This window comes from Acinonyx jubatus, chromosome A3 (assembly GCF_027475565.1).
Source record: "Acinonyx jubatus isolate Ajub_Pintada_27869175 chromosome A3, VMU_Ajub_asm_v1.0, whole genome shotgun sequence".
NCBI lineage: Eukaryota > Metazoa > Chordata > Mammalia > Carnivora > Felidae > Acinonyx > Acinonyx jubatus.
Genome location: NC_069388.1, coordinates 90,539,330 through 90,553,457, shown reverse-complemented (window position 1 = coordinate 90,553,457; position 14,128 = coordinate 90,539,330). Strand labels below are relative to the sequence as shown.

The 14,128-nt window shown below is 38.8% G+C and overlaps 1 long non-coding RNA gene across 1 annotated transcript in view; it reads right to left on the bottom strand.

Moving 5' to 3' along the window:
* The window catches only part of LOC128311236 (uncharacterized), a 445,841-nt gene that overhangs the window by 110,496 nt on the left and 321,217 nt on the right, over nt 1-14,128 (bottom strand). Inside the window, exon 3 of the long non-coding RNA XR_008289424.1 lies at nt 339-560. This is a non-coding gene — a long non-coding RNA (uncharacterized LOC128311236). The remainder of the gene's footprint in view (nt 1-338; nt 561-14,128) is intronic.

Here is a 14,128-nt window from a genome sequence, read left to right as displayed (position 1 = left end):
TGAGATTCCTCTGCCATAATTACAAAAGCAAGATTATAGCAAAAAAAAAAGTGGTAAAAGCTGTTGTCCTGATTATTAAAGAAGAAATCCACTTGAAGAAGCTGGTCCAAAAATCACCAATTACCATATGAATCTCTAGAGATTAGCCAGAGGTGATGAGGTAACATGGAAACAGTATTAGGTGCTTGGCTACCCACAGATAAGGTTAATAGAAAAGGTATTGCTAGATGGAAGAACTATAGACAATTGTCTCCATGCAATTCAAACTAATGAATAATCCTTAAACCTCTCTGAACCCCTTTCATGCTTACTTTCTGCATGGCTTTCATGGGACTTACCGTAAGTCACACTGCATTGTTTGCTTCAAACACCCATCTGTCATCTCTCCAACAAGTGAGGCCCTCCAACGGAGTCTGCCTCTGTTCCGCCTATGGGACTATCTCCTCAAGAAAGACTTGGTTTGAGCCTCCTCCTTCCCCATCGACACTGCTCATCCGAAATCCAAAAATCATCAGTGAACAGGGTTCCTGAATCTTGTCTTTGCTTCTACTTCGCCTAAGCTGTATAGCAAAAGAAGACTGCAAGTTACTTTAAAGAGGAAGCAGCCTACTCTCCAAGATTCTAATAAATAAAAGAGACCATAAAATGCAGTGGTTGTCTCTTCTCTTCTGCAGTTGGGGAGTGGACATTGTAAGTCCTTTTAGTGTTCTCTGTCTCTGTCTTTGTCTGTGTGTGTGTGTGTGCGTGTGTGTGTGTGTGTGTGTGTGCATGTGTGTGTGTGTGTGTGTGTGTGTGTTAAGCACAATGTTCTTGTTCACTCTAGCAAGCTTCCTGGGAAGAGAGTACTGAGCTGTGAAGAAAAAACAGTATTCCTACGAGGTCCACCTATGTCTGGAAGAGTCACTAAGTTCATCTGAACCACCTCTGCTACACTTAGCATAAAACCATAGATGCTTCACCATGCCTCCTGAGGATAAAGCCCTTTATAAAGTATGTCACTGAGGTTTCATGACATCTTTCAATGCTCTAGAACAAAAAGAAAATCAACCTTGAACCAATCCCGACAAAAGCAAACCTGATCTGAATATGTTCCATACATGTGAGAAGAATGTTCTGGCCTTGCTCAAAGACTGTTTATTCCAGACTAGTTTATTAGTATCCAGAGGCCCTGAGCCCTAAGCAATGAGTGGAAATTAAACCTGCCTCTAAGTAGGTGTGGCCCTCAATGGACACAGAGTATACAGTGGTGCCTTAAGACACTGCCATCCAGCAATGTTTAGTGATGTTCATAAAAACAGTGGAACAGAGAAACAAAAATCTTTAGAATGAAATCAATTTAAAGTATTTACATTACATGCTTTAAAAGTGATAACAGTAATAAATCTAGTCAACTTTATACTTAAGCCTAACTATCTGTTTTAAAGGCTATGAAAGTAAATTACAAGAAAAACCAAGAAATCTAAATATATAAGGAAGTAAGGAAGAATTTTTTTTTAAATAAAAATGTTGACCCCTGTTGAAGGTTGGGCTTCTGATTCTGAGATGGGGATGGGTGCACAGGAAGATGGCGAAGGAATGCTCTTGGGGACAATACCCAAGGAAAGGAAAAGTAAAAATGACACTAGGCAGAGGAAGAGGTGGAGTCTCAGTGGAGTCCCAGTGAAGACCCTAGCTGACCCTGCAAGGTGTTCTGAAACTGGGATGACCACCCAGATCTGTCACTACTTGGGGTGCAAGGGCTGGTCCTTCACATCTCTATGTTAAGTCACTGATCATGAGCTGCCTCAGGAAGATGGCATGGCCTTGGGTGAAACAGCTCACCTCAGCCCTGGCTAAGAGGGCTAAGAGCTGAGGGCTGTAGCCTCCTGCATTCCCAGCAGCCAGGAGCATTAGTCCTTCCATTGTGATGGGGATTGGAGTCGCATCCCAGCATCCCAGCATTCACCAAATGGATCCTTACAACTCTGTTCCTGAATTTTATCACTTCAGGGCTGATTTTCTAAGAAATATGGGGGTTTTCAAACTCATTCAATAAAATCACAGCAAACCTAAAGGACATTACAATCATGTTAAGCTGGAAAGGGTGAGTATTGGCAAATGTCCCCCAAACCTTTCACTGAACTGACAAGACTTTAGGGGTAAATTCTATTGAGACTGCAAAGAAAAAACAATCAAATCATAAACCAATCTCATTATGAGCATAGTTGCCTAAATTGTAAATAAAACATAAACAAATATAACCCAGCCCTGTGCTATAATTACATCCTGCCCAAATAGAGTTTACTTAAGAAATGAGGATATAAATGAGATAGGAAGTATGATCATTTTTATAGATGCCCCTAAAAGGGCATTTAAAATTTCATTTGTGATTCATTCCTGGCTTTAAAAAGTTTATATTTAGTAAACTATCATGCAAAGGACTATTTCTTAACATGTTAAAGCTTATTAATCTCAAAAAAGCAGTTGGCATTAATGAGGTTCTTGAGCAAATGGCTAAGAAAGAATTCTTGAGATGTCTTTGGTGCAAAAAGGTGATTTCATTAAAGCTTGGGGACAGGACCCCTGGGCAAAAAGAGCTGCCCTGGGGTTGTAAGGAGTAATTGGTTATATATTTTTAGGTTTGTGGAGGGAGGGAGATAGAGATAAAGTAAGTTTTTAAGGAATTTGAAAGCAAGGCTTTCAGGACCTTGAGGGGCTAACTAATGTTAAGATAACATTACTTTCAGTCCTTAATAAAACAAAAACATTAAGGAAGTAAGGCAGCCATGAGTTGCTTGAGGAAGGTCCATTCTGCATGTTCCAGGTGTCTATCAGTGGGCTGCAAGCTGTACGGAGATTTAATTTAAGCTACATTTCTTTTGCCTTTGTTTTCCTCATCAGGCATCATACTTTAAAAATGTAAAATACTTTGGGATTATTACTAATCCCAAGGAATAATATGGATGCCTGTTTCCCTGCTGTTAGTCAACATTGTTCCCTAAGTGCTAGCAAATGCAAATAGTTTTTGTCAACTGGTTCCCAACTCAGGCTACTAGATCAATTTTTAAAATGGCAAAATCAACAGAAAATGGAGTTCTACTCCAAATACTCTATGATACCATGACAAATAGTATTCATACTGATATTTCTACTTTAAACTGAGTCTCAGTTCTGGTGTTTAGTACTATATATATACGTATATGTATATACTATATATATATATATGTATAGTATATGTATATATATAGTATATGTATATAGTATATGTATATGTATATACATATGTATATGTATATAGTATATGTATATGTATATATATAGTATATGTATATACTATATATATGTATATTTGTATGTATATACTATATATGTATATGTATATACTATATATATGTATATGTACATATGTACATATGTATATGTACATATATGTATATGTATGTGTGTATATATATATATATATATTTGAGACCTGCATATAATTTTGAACTGCAGTCATAAATATTTGATTTCTGGCTTTATTAAAGGGTCAATCCCTCCATCCTTTCAGGTTCAACATTTTGCTGCAGCTGGACCTTCCACCTACTATGGCAGAGATGGTGGGTGGGTTCCTCAACCCAGCCAAGTAGCTTTACCCATGTCCCATACTGTTTTCTTAACTGAAGACAACTGTTTGTGCACTAGCCTTGATTGATAAATATCCATTGGCCTGTATTTTCTTTCTTGGTGCCCCACAGGCCTGCTGGGATTGCCCTATACCTTCATATTAGAGCCCCAATCGCTTGATGTTGGCCTATTCCTTTAATAATTGCCTGTTTTCTAGATTCATTTTCTTTCTAGAACTCTTTAGCTATGCAATTATTCGACTCATTCCTTGGGCAGACATTTGCCCAGGTGGCAGAAGCTACTTTACTGAGCCTGGCTATACAAAATATTTTTGGATAGTTGAAAATAAAATCCACTGGAATGTTTAGCCCAGGAGAACCAAAGCCTTATCTGTCTTCTTCACTGCCATATCCTTAAGTGCCAAGTAAAGGGACAAAAAAAGACACCTCAAAAACATTTGTTGAATGAGTAATAGTCAAATCTCAATCTGAAATCAATTTGTGGCTATGTTTGCAATAATATTAATATGAATGTTGCCAAGTTTAAAATGCAATGTTAAATGATGAACACAAGGGAAGCTAAGAAGAATTACTATTAGCACGTGCTATCAAGGCAGATTTTGTGAACCCACATGGGTTCTGATCTCATTAGGCTTCAGGTAGGTATAAAGGTATCTGGAGGACATTGCAGATATTAAAAATAGGGCCCATTAAATAAAGGAACTTAGTATGTGGGGTAATTAAAATATGTGTTAGTATTTAGGGTTAAGGAAAATCCTTCCTTCCCCAGTGATAATTCCACATAGCCTTTAAAAAGCTCTTGTCTCTAGGAGTCCTGTATTTAGGTTCTAGGACATCATTTAAAGTCAAATGTGTGATATTTTTCAAGTTACTAAGCCTCCTTTTCTGCTTGAGATATTTCTCATTTGTAAAATAAGATTAGGATGCGATTAAGATCTCTGTACGCTCTGATGTTTAGCTGTTCTATAACCCTGTAATAGTAGAGGCTCTATTCTTAAGAACAGGGACAGTGTTTCTCAGGTACAAGAAACACCCTGGGATATCTATGCTGGTTAATGCAGCATTGATATACATGAGGTGATTCTGGCCATTACTGATGAGACATATGCTGGTTCAATCTGGCCCATGGCATCATCAGCTAAGTAGAGAAGTTACCAAAAGCCTCTGCTGGACAACTAATGTTTGGATACAGCTGAACTTGACCTCACTTGTCCAGAATATGGAGTCAGGTGACATTTTAGCCATTTAGATATTTATTTTCTTACCCAGATTAAATAGGACTCAGGGGCATCTTGGAGACAAAGACATGGATCCCATCCACAGCTGGAGGTTCATGTCTAATAGATGGGAGCAAGAGGGTATTATGGTGGTCCCAATGCATGGAGGGACAATAGGTCCCTTCAGAGAATCTGCAATAAAGGTAGAATGAATCTAGAATTTAAAAAAAAAAACCCTAACTTGAAAAAAAGGACCAAGGATCACAGGGCATGGCACTTCTGAATGAGGTATTTGGCATGATCTTGGGAATACATCTTAACCCAGCCCCACAGGTGGTATATTTCTCTTCAGGAAGAAAAATAACTGAATTTTTGATAGAGCTCTAAATTCTGAAGGTATTGGAGCCCAAGTTATCTGGCCCTGGGGCCTCTCCCATGCTCCCAATTTAGTAAAGATTTAAAAAAGGGGGGGGGTATTTTCTTTCTAGTTTTTTAAGTAACCACTTGGGTGTCAAAGCCACAGTTTCTGTACACCCAGCTGCTGGTTACACAAAAGTCACCTGAAGAAGCTTGTTAAAAATACAACTTTCCGATTTTTTGGCTCCAGAAATACTGATTTGATAGGAACAGGAGCCCAGGAGTCTATAATAAAAAGCCTGTGTGGTGACTGAATATCAAGTGGTACAGAGAGCACATTTTGAGAAATAGTGCTCTGACACCTTGCCATTCACAGTGTGGTCCATGGACCAGCAGCATCAGCAACCACCTGGCGTTTATTAGAAAGGCAGGATCTCAGATCCCACTCCAGACCAGCTGAATTAGAATCTGTATTTAACAGACTCCCTAGGTGATACATATGCAAATTAAAGTTTAAAACTCACTCTAAAGCTTGGGAAGCTATGGTTCATTTCAGGAAACAGGGACTCTCAGATAAAGCTACACTGTGTCTTGTGAATGACTAGTACCTGGCCTCTGGTAACAGTAGCAAATATCTCCAGCTACCAGGGTGGAAGGGGAATCCGCTTAGGTGGCTAGCAGCCAGGACCTGCCTGCCTAATTTATACAGGGAGGGACAGGTGGACTGGTTCATGCACATCTTTAAGATGGCTTTGGGGATTCTAAAAAATATTTGAGGATAGGTTACTCTTCCAGGAACAGGATTGCATCTTCCTAATGATGGGAGCTTAGAATTATTGAGATGTGACAGGCTTAAATAGCAATGCAATTACATTTCTACTCACAGGCTGTTGAAGACTAGGACATTTAAATTATGGTATATAAAGATTAAAACTGGAAACAAGGAGTTCAGGAGTTCCTATATGTGACATCTTTTCCTTCCCTTTTTTTTTCATATGAAAATGAAGAGATGATATATAAGGTTTCTTTACTCTCAAAAATGAAAAGAATTGATGAATTCTTCCGAATCCTATTGCCCTCTGTATGCATGACTTGAGATGAAAAGGTCTGGCATGCTTACTGATGTGGGCCATACTACAACCAAATCATGACCAGCTGTCCTCCATTTACTTATTTAAACACTGTCGCTTGTTTGTAGCTGCTGCGGTTATTTACAGAGTCTGTCAATTTCTGTGATTTTTCATTATCTGCCTAATTCTTTTTTACAAAAAAAAAATGCTGACAGGAATTGTGGCATGCCACATGCATTCAACTATCCCTGGTGTTTCAGAGCAGCCAAGACATTGGGTAACATTTCATGCAGCCATGTATCTGTCTATGCAACAAGCTTCCCCTTTTCTCCCTTCAGTTATTTTTCTCTCCAATATTCCCTCTCTATTCTGTCTATTTCACTTCATTTATATCTCTCTTCTACTATTATTTATTTATTCATGCATCAATTATGTAGTTAAGCAAGATACACAAACCAATTCCATAAGAATCAAGTAAATGTCACCATCTTCCATGCAAAGTGACTAGAATAGCACCTGGCAAATACAGGCATTTCATAAATGTTGGGCATTCACTGAACATTTTTGAGAGCTGCCTAACTAGATGCCATGTTTCTATGGAAAGTGTAGGATATAAAATATAATTCTGAGTTCACATCATTTATCTACAGAACTGGCTACATAATTTGCTAGGCTCAGTAAGTTGAAAATGAGTATCCCCTGTTCAAATATTATTAAAAGTTCCAAGATGGAACTTGGAACTGGAGTGGAACACTTTGGGCATAGGCACAAAGCCAAGAAGATCACTAACAAAGGTTTTTTTATTTTTTTATTTTTTATTTTTTGGATTGTCTGTCTCTGTTGGAAGTTTGGGAGGCAAACTCAAAACTTTTAGCAAATACATACTCCATTTTATTTTTTTAAAAATGTAACCATCCACTAGCACATGTCCAATATTCAGTGCTGATAGAACAAAGGTAACACGTGGAAAGAAGGAGAGTAGAATAGCAGAATTTAATTATCACAACGACCCTTACCACAAATAACATTAACCTAAAAATATTTTATAATTTTTCATAATCTGAGTCTACTCATCACTCCTAGAGGCACACATCAAAAACTATGGCATCTTTTCCCCCTCACCTGTCCCTTTTCTCCCTCCCCAAAGTCAGAGGATGCATTTCCTGGCTGAGAAAATGTCAATAATGAGGAATTAATACCAGTTAAAATGCACTGCAATTCTTTGGCATGTTGGGGTGGAAAAACAGGTTGAAAGCCTTTACTTTAGCTTGTGCTACATGGCAAGAAGAATCATGTGATGGTCTTGTTCATATGTACATAACATCTAGCATTCTGTCCCTATTTACATGGTATCCCGATTGTTTACACATCTGTCTCCATTACTAGACTCGAAGGTCCTTCAACAGGCTTGCTGTATACTTTTTATATGGCACAGGAACTAAAAGTGTTCAATAATTGGGGAAAAAAATCAAAAGAAGAATATTTCATGACACGTGAAAATTAGATGAAATTCAAATTTCAGAGTTCATAAATAGTTATTGGAATACAGTCACACACCTGTTTCTTTATGCATTTTCTGTGACTGCTATGGCCCTACCACAGCGGAGTTGAGTAGTCATGACAGAGACTATATGGCCCACAAAGCCTAAAACATTTGCTCTCTGGCTCTGTGCAGAAAACGTTTGCTGAGCTCTACTTCTGTGTGAGGGCTATATCTTCATCAAAGAGTTGACGGAGTCTGGCATAATGTCTGACTTGCATATATGTTTCATATATTGAAAATAGTGGTATAAAAAGGGAAAAGGAGGAGTGGGTAAGTTCCTTTTTTATGTGGAATTGCTCGGGAGGCCCACTGATATTCCCAGGCCCTCTCCTGAATAGACCTCAGCCTAGCCCATCTATAGCACTTTTTTTTTATGAGAACATTTAAATTATACTTTATTAGCAAATTTCAATCATATAATACAGTGTTATCAACTGTAGTTATCGTGTGATACATTATATCCTCAGATCCTATTCATCTTATAACTGAACATTTGTAGCCTTTTACCAAACTCTCCCTATTTCTGCTACCCGTCAGCCCTTGGCAACCACTTTTCTACTCTGTGCGTTCAATTTATTTTTTAGATTCTACATGTAAAGAAGATCATGCAGTATTTGTCTTTCTCTGTCCGGCTTATTTCACTTAGTATAATACCCCCCAAGATCATTCATGGTGAATGACAGAATGTCCTTTGTTAAGGATGAATGATATTTTATCATGTGTGTGTATGTGTGTATGTATGTATGTGTGTGTACATATGTATACATACACACACATGATAAAATATGCATATGTACACACACATACATACATACACATATACACTGGATAAAGAAAATGTGGCATATATATCTTGCTTATACCTTGACCTCAGACTTTGAGTCTCTAAGATTGTTAAACAATAAATTTCTGTTTAAATCATGAAAAGGTATGGAATCATTTCTGCTGACAGTAATTCCTTTCTCATATTAAAAATAATTACAAGAGCTCCTAAACATGGATTGATATAGATTATTTCTAATAAAAACGTACTAAAAACTCACTAACACTTTTACGAATACATTTGTACTTAATAACCAAAACTGAATAAACATATATTGACAAAGGATTTTACCTATCTATGTGAGCCATTATTTACTGCACCATGTTTATTTGATGTATTGCTTTGCACACCACTTGCAATAACTTGCAGTAACCTGGAGCCTCCCCTGCTTATCCCCAAGGGTCTGTAATCCACAGGCTTGGAACTCTTGTTTTCTCATGTAACTGATTTATTGGAAAGTCTCAGTTCTTCGAGGGTATAAACATATACTGGTTTTCTTTTTTTTTTTTTTTTTCAGTCCTTGCTTCCAACCAGGTTTTGTTGAATCACTCTTTTCTATACTTTAACAGTTTGGGAAAATCATTTGGTTTCATAGTCTCTTTCAGTTATAACAAGCTCAGATTAATTGCCGACTTTAATCACAAACTGATTTTTTTTTCTGTTTTAAATGTTTATTTTTGAGAGACCATGAGTGTAGGAGGGATGGCAGGGGGGTGGACAGAGCAGGCTCTGTGCTGATAGCAGCTAGGGCTATGTGGGGCTGGAACTCACTAACCATGAGATCATGACCTGAGCTGAAGTCAGATGCTCAACCGACTGAGCCACCCAGCGCCCCACAAGCTAATTTGAATATCGTCTTTTCTCCTTTCCCCAGCAAGGCTGATAAAGCCTTGTCTGTAACAGCTAGTTCCTCTGATGCTTTGACACAAGGTTGAGGGAGACAAAAAGGGACAAATTTCTTGATCCTTGGCTGGCCTTGACTGTCTGTCCCTGTATCCAGTCAGCAGTGGCTACACATCCACACTGGCTGTGTGCAGTAATCCCAAAGCGGTCTTGCTTGTAGGGGAGGGGTCTTTCAGAAGGCCCCGCAGGACCTCCCTGCTGTCACTTCTCCAACCTAGGATGTCCAAGTGCAAGCTCACCCCTTCATTCATTCCCTCTTCTCAACTTCCACAATTGGTGATCTCCCCATAGCCTCTGGCAGCTAGGGTTCTCTTGACCAGAAGGAAGCCACTTGAGTGAGCCTCCACAAAACTGTTAAATCGAAACTACCCATCATTACTTAGGCATCAGCATCTTTGCATAACAGATAATGGAGCTCACATCTCCAGTCCGTCATCTCTTTCCAATCGTCTCCTATTCAGTCCAAGTCAGCAAGTTGGCTGTTTAAGAATGCCTAGGAACTGTGTCTTAATAGAGGTGTGGGTTACCCAGAGCATGCATTTGTCAAAGTGAATCGAAGCTCACACTTAAAATCAAAGCATTCCATTCTATGTAAGTTAGACCACAATTTAAAAGCAAGGATGTCAAAGAATGGAAAATTAACGATGGATAATGCTTAGGAATGAAAATAAATGCCTACTTCTCCTGTTTGAAAGCACTATGAGTTTCTTTAACTGAAGTTCTTGGAGCTCTTACCTTAGCTTTCGGGTAAAGTGTTCTCTACCTCTTGGAGAAGGGAGACAAATTTCATTTTGCCATGAACTCGGCTTTCCTCCCAAAAATCCAACAATGTAGCTTCTCTTAGTCCCCTTCAATATTGACTGGGAAAGGTGAACAGGGTTTGGCATAGGGAGTTGTGGGGGAAGGGCAAGTCTGCTGTCTCTGGGAAACTCTTAGGGAAGTATCTGCCTCAGGTGCTACCGCAGGGGCTTGCTTGAAGTCTCCTGATTTGGGCTGGGTCCTGGTAATAAATGTCGAGGCAATTGGTAAGTACCATCAATAATCTCTTACCAAAAAACAAAAATGTAGACAACATATGAAGAGGAGAGTTTAGAGACAATTCCATGGCCCAGGTCTGACTTTGCCTTTCATTTGTTTTGTTTTGTTTTATTTTAAAATTTTTTAATGTTTATTTATATTTGAGAGAGAGAGAGAGAGAGAGAGAGAGAGAGAGAGTGTGTGTGTGCAAGTGGGGGAGTGGCAGAGAGAGAGGGAGACACAGAATCCGAAGCAGGCTCCAGGCTCTGAGCTGTCAGCACAGAGCCCAGCGCGGTGTTTGAACCCACAAGCCATGAGATCATAACCTAAGCTGAAGTCCAGATGCTTAACCAACTCAGTCACCCAGATGCCCCTCCATTCATTTATTTTAAAATAGCAGTTGAGCACCTCCTACATGCCATGATCTTTCTAGGCACCAAGGATTTGATTAAAAATCATCAGGACCAATAGATAACGTTGAATAGATTGGGGCATATACAAACTGAAGATGTATATGAGGCAGTCCTGCTCTTCTCAGAACCAGATAAAAAAAAAAGCTTGTCCTTCTCCCAATTGGGAGATAAAAGACAAGTAACTCAGGTATTATATGAGAGTTTGTCCCAAATTAAGATGGAGTAAACACAGGATTCTATAGGAATACATAGGAGAGATGCTGAGCCAACATTTGAGAGAATCAGAGGAAGCTTCCTGGAGGATGCACACGTGAGCCAAGACCCAAAGTTTGAGTAAGGTTAGCAACAGTGAAAAAAAGAAACAATTCTAGGAGGAAGAACACAGAACCACTGTATTAGTTTCCTATGGCTGCCGTAACAAATCACCACAAACCAAACGGCCTAAAACAGGAGAAATTTATTCTCTCACAGTTCAGGAGGCCAGAAGTCTGAAATCAAGGTGTTGGCAAAGTTGGGTCATTCTGGAGCCTCTGAAGGATAATTTGTTACATGCTGTTCTCCTAGCTTCTGGTAGTTGCTGGCGATTCTTGACTTATAACTCCATCTCTCCAGTCTCTGCTTCTGTTTTCACATACCCACTTTCCTATGTATCTTTGTTTGTCTCTGTGTATTCTTTCCTCTTCTTATAAGGGCACGAGTCATTGATTTAGGGCTCATTTGAATCCAGGATGATCTCATTTTAACCTAATAATATCTGTGAAGACTCTATTTCCAAATAAGGTCGCAATCTGAAATTCCAGGGGGACATGAATTTTTGGAGGCTACTATTCAACCCACTATAGTCACTAAATTTGTGATCGTTAGCAAGTTTTTGTCACTTTGCTGTCAAAGTAAAGTCTCTTTTACAATTCAACTTTTCTTACTGTGTTATAATTAAGGATTTGAGAGTCTGTCATCCCTCGTTAGACGGTTAGTTTCTTGACACAGAGAATGAGACCATCTCTAGCCCAGAACCTAGAAAACCAATAAGTGTCCCTCAAAAAATAAGAATTACTGGAGTGCCTGGGTAGCTCAGTCAGTTAAGCTGCTGAGTTCAAGCCCCACGTCGGGCTCTGTGCTGACACTCAGAGCCTGAAGCCTGCTTCAGATTCTGGGTCTCCTTCTCTCTCTGCCCCTCTGCCTCTCATGCTCTCTCTCTGTCTCTCTCAAAAGTAAACATTAAAATTTTTTTTTAAAAAAATAAGAATTGGGGCGCCTGGGTGGCTCAGTCGGTTAAGCGGCCGACTTCAGCTCAGGTCACGATCTCGCAGTCCGTGAGCTCGAGCCCCACGTTGGGCTCTGGGCTGATGGCTCAGAGCCTGGAGCCTGCTTCCGATTCTGTGTCTCCCTCTCTCTCTGCCCCTCCCCCGTTCATGCTCTGTCTCTCTCTGTCTCAAAAATAAATAAAACGTTAAAAAAATTAAAAAAAAATAAGAATTATTGAGACATGGCTTCCTCAACTATAATTATATGGTGGGCTCACTACACAAAACATGATCTTTTTTTTTTTTTTTTTAATTTTGGTCAAGAGCGCTAAGTCATAGTATTCCTTGGTCTGAAATACAGCAATACTCCGAAGCCAAGTGTAAGAGAAGGTGGCTTTAAAATGTGGCCATGGGCTATGTTCTTCCTACTACAACTCATTGCTACTTTTATTTTTACAATAAGAGTGACTATGATAATGCTTGCGCAACAAAGAAGGTGCAATGACAGCTTATACACATTTCAGCTCCATGCTGTATTCCTAACATGGTTGTGAAAAACCCCTTGAAAAAATGATTTTATATGTACAGTAATAGTTTCTATGAAAACCTTGATAAGATTTCTACAAGATTAGAAAGTCCTCGATTGCTTTCATTCTAGAAACATGAGAAACTAATGAAAATATTAACAAACACAAAAAAATTGTAAAACAAATCCACCGCCTTCTAATAACAATGTTTTTCTGTGAAACATATTTTTTCTTTTTTCTTCTTGTAATTACTTTTAAATATAATCACCACATTGCATGTTATATCCACAGAACTTATTTGTCTTATTTATCTTACAACTTATATGCATATCACCTATCCCTTACTGCCTCCCACTTCCTCCCCCCATGCCCCCCACCACCACCTCAGGCAAGCACCAATCTGTACTCTGTATCTATGGGTTCCGTTTTTGGTTTTGGTTTTGTTTTACATTGCACATACACATGAGATCATACAGTATTTGTCTTTCTTTCTCTGACTTATTTCTCTCTCTGACATAATGTCCTAAAGGTCTATCCATGTTGTTGCAAATGGCAGGATTTCCCTCTTTTTTATAACTGAATAATATTCCTCTGTGTATATGTGTGAGTGTGTGTGTGTGTGTGTGTGTGTGTGTGTGTGTGTGTTCTTTATCCATTTTCTTTATGCATTCATCCATCAGTGGACACTTAAGTCATTTCCATATCTTGGCTGTTGTAAATAATGCTGCAATGAAGCAGCAATGCATATATCTTTCCAAGATGGTGATTTTGTTTCCTTCAGATGTATACCCAGAAGCTTCTAGATCATATAGTAGCTCTATTTTTAACTTTTTGAGGACACCCCATACAGTTTTCCATAACGGCTGCACCAGTCTGCATTCCCACCAACAGTGCACAAGTGTTCTCTTTTCTCTACCTCCATGTCAACACTTGTCATCTTTTGTGTTTTTGATAACCATTCTAACAATTGTGAGGTGATATCTCATTGTGGTTTTGATTTGCATTTCCCTGATGATTAGTGACATTGAGCACCTTTCCATAAGCCTGTTTGTCATCTGTATGTCTTCTTTGGAAAAATTTCTATTCAGTTCCTCTGCCCATTTTTAAACAGATTTCTTTTTACTATTGAATTGTACAAGTTATTTACATATTGCGGGTATTGGCACCTTATCAGACATACGATTTACAAATATTTTCTCCCATTGCCTAGGTTGTCGTTTACTTTGGTGATGGTTTCCTTTGCCAGACAAAAGGTTTTGAGTTTGATGTAGACCAGCTTATTTATTTTGGCTTTGGCTGTCTTTGTTTTTGGTGTCAAATCCAAAAAATCATTGCCTAGAACAAGGTCTAAGAGCTTTCCCCTGTTTTCTTCTAGGAGTTTTATGGCTTCGGGTCTTACATTCAAGTCA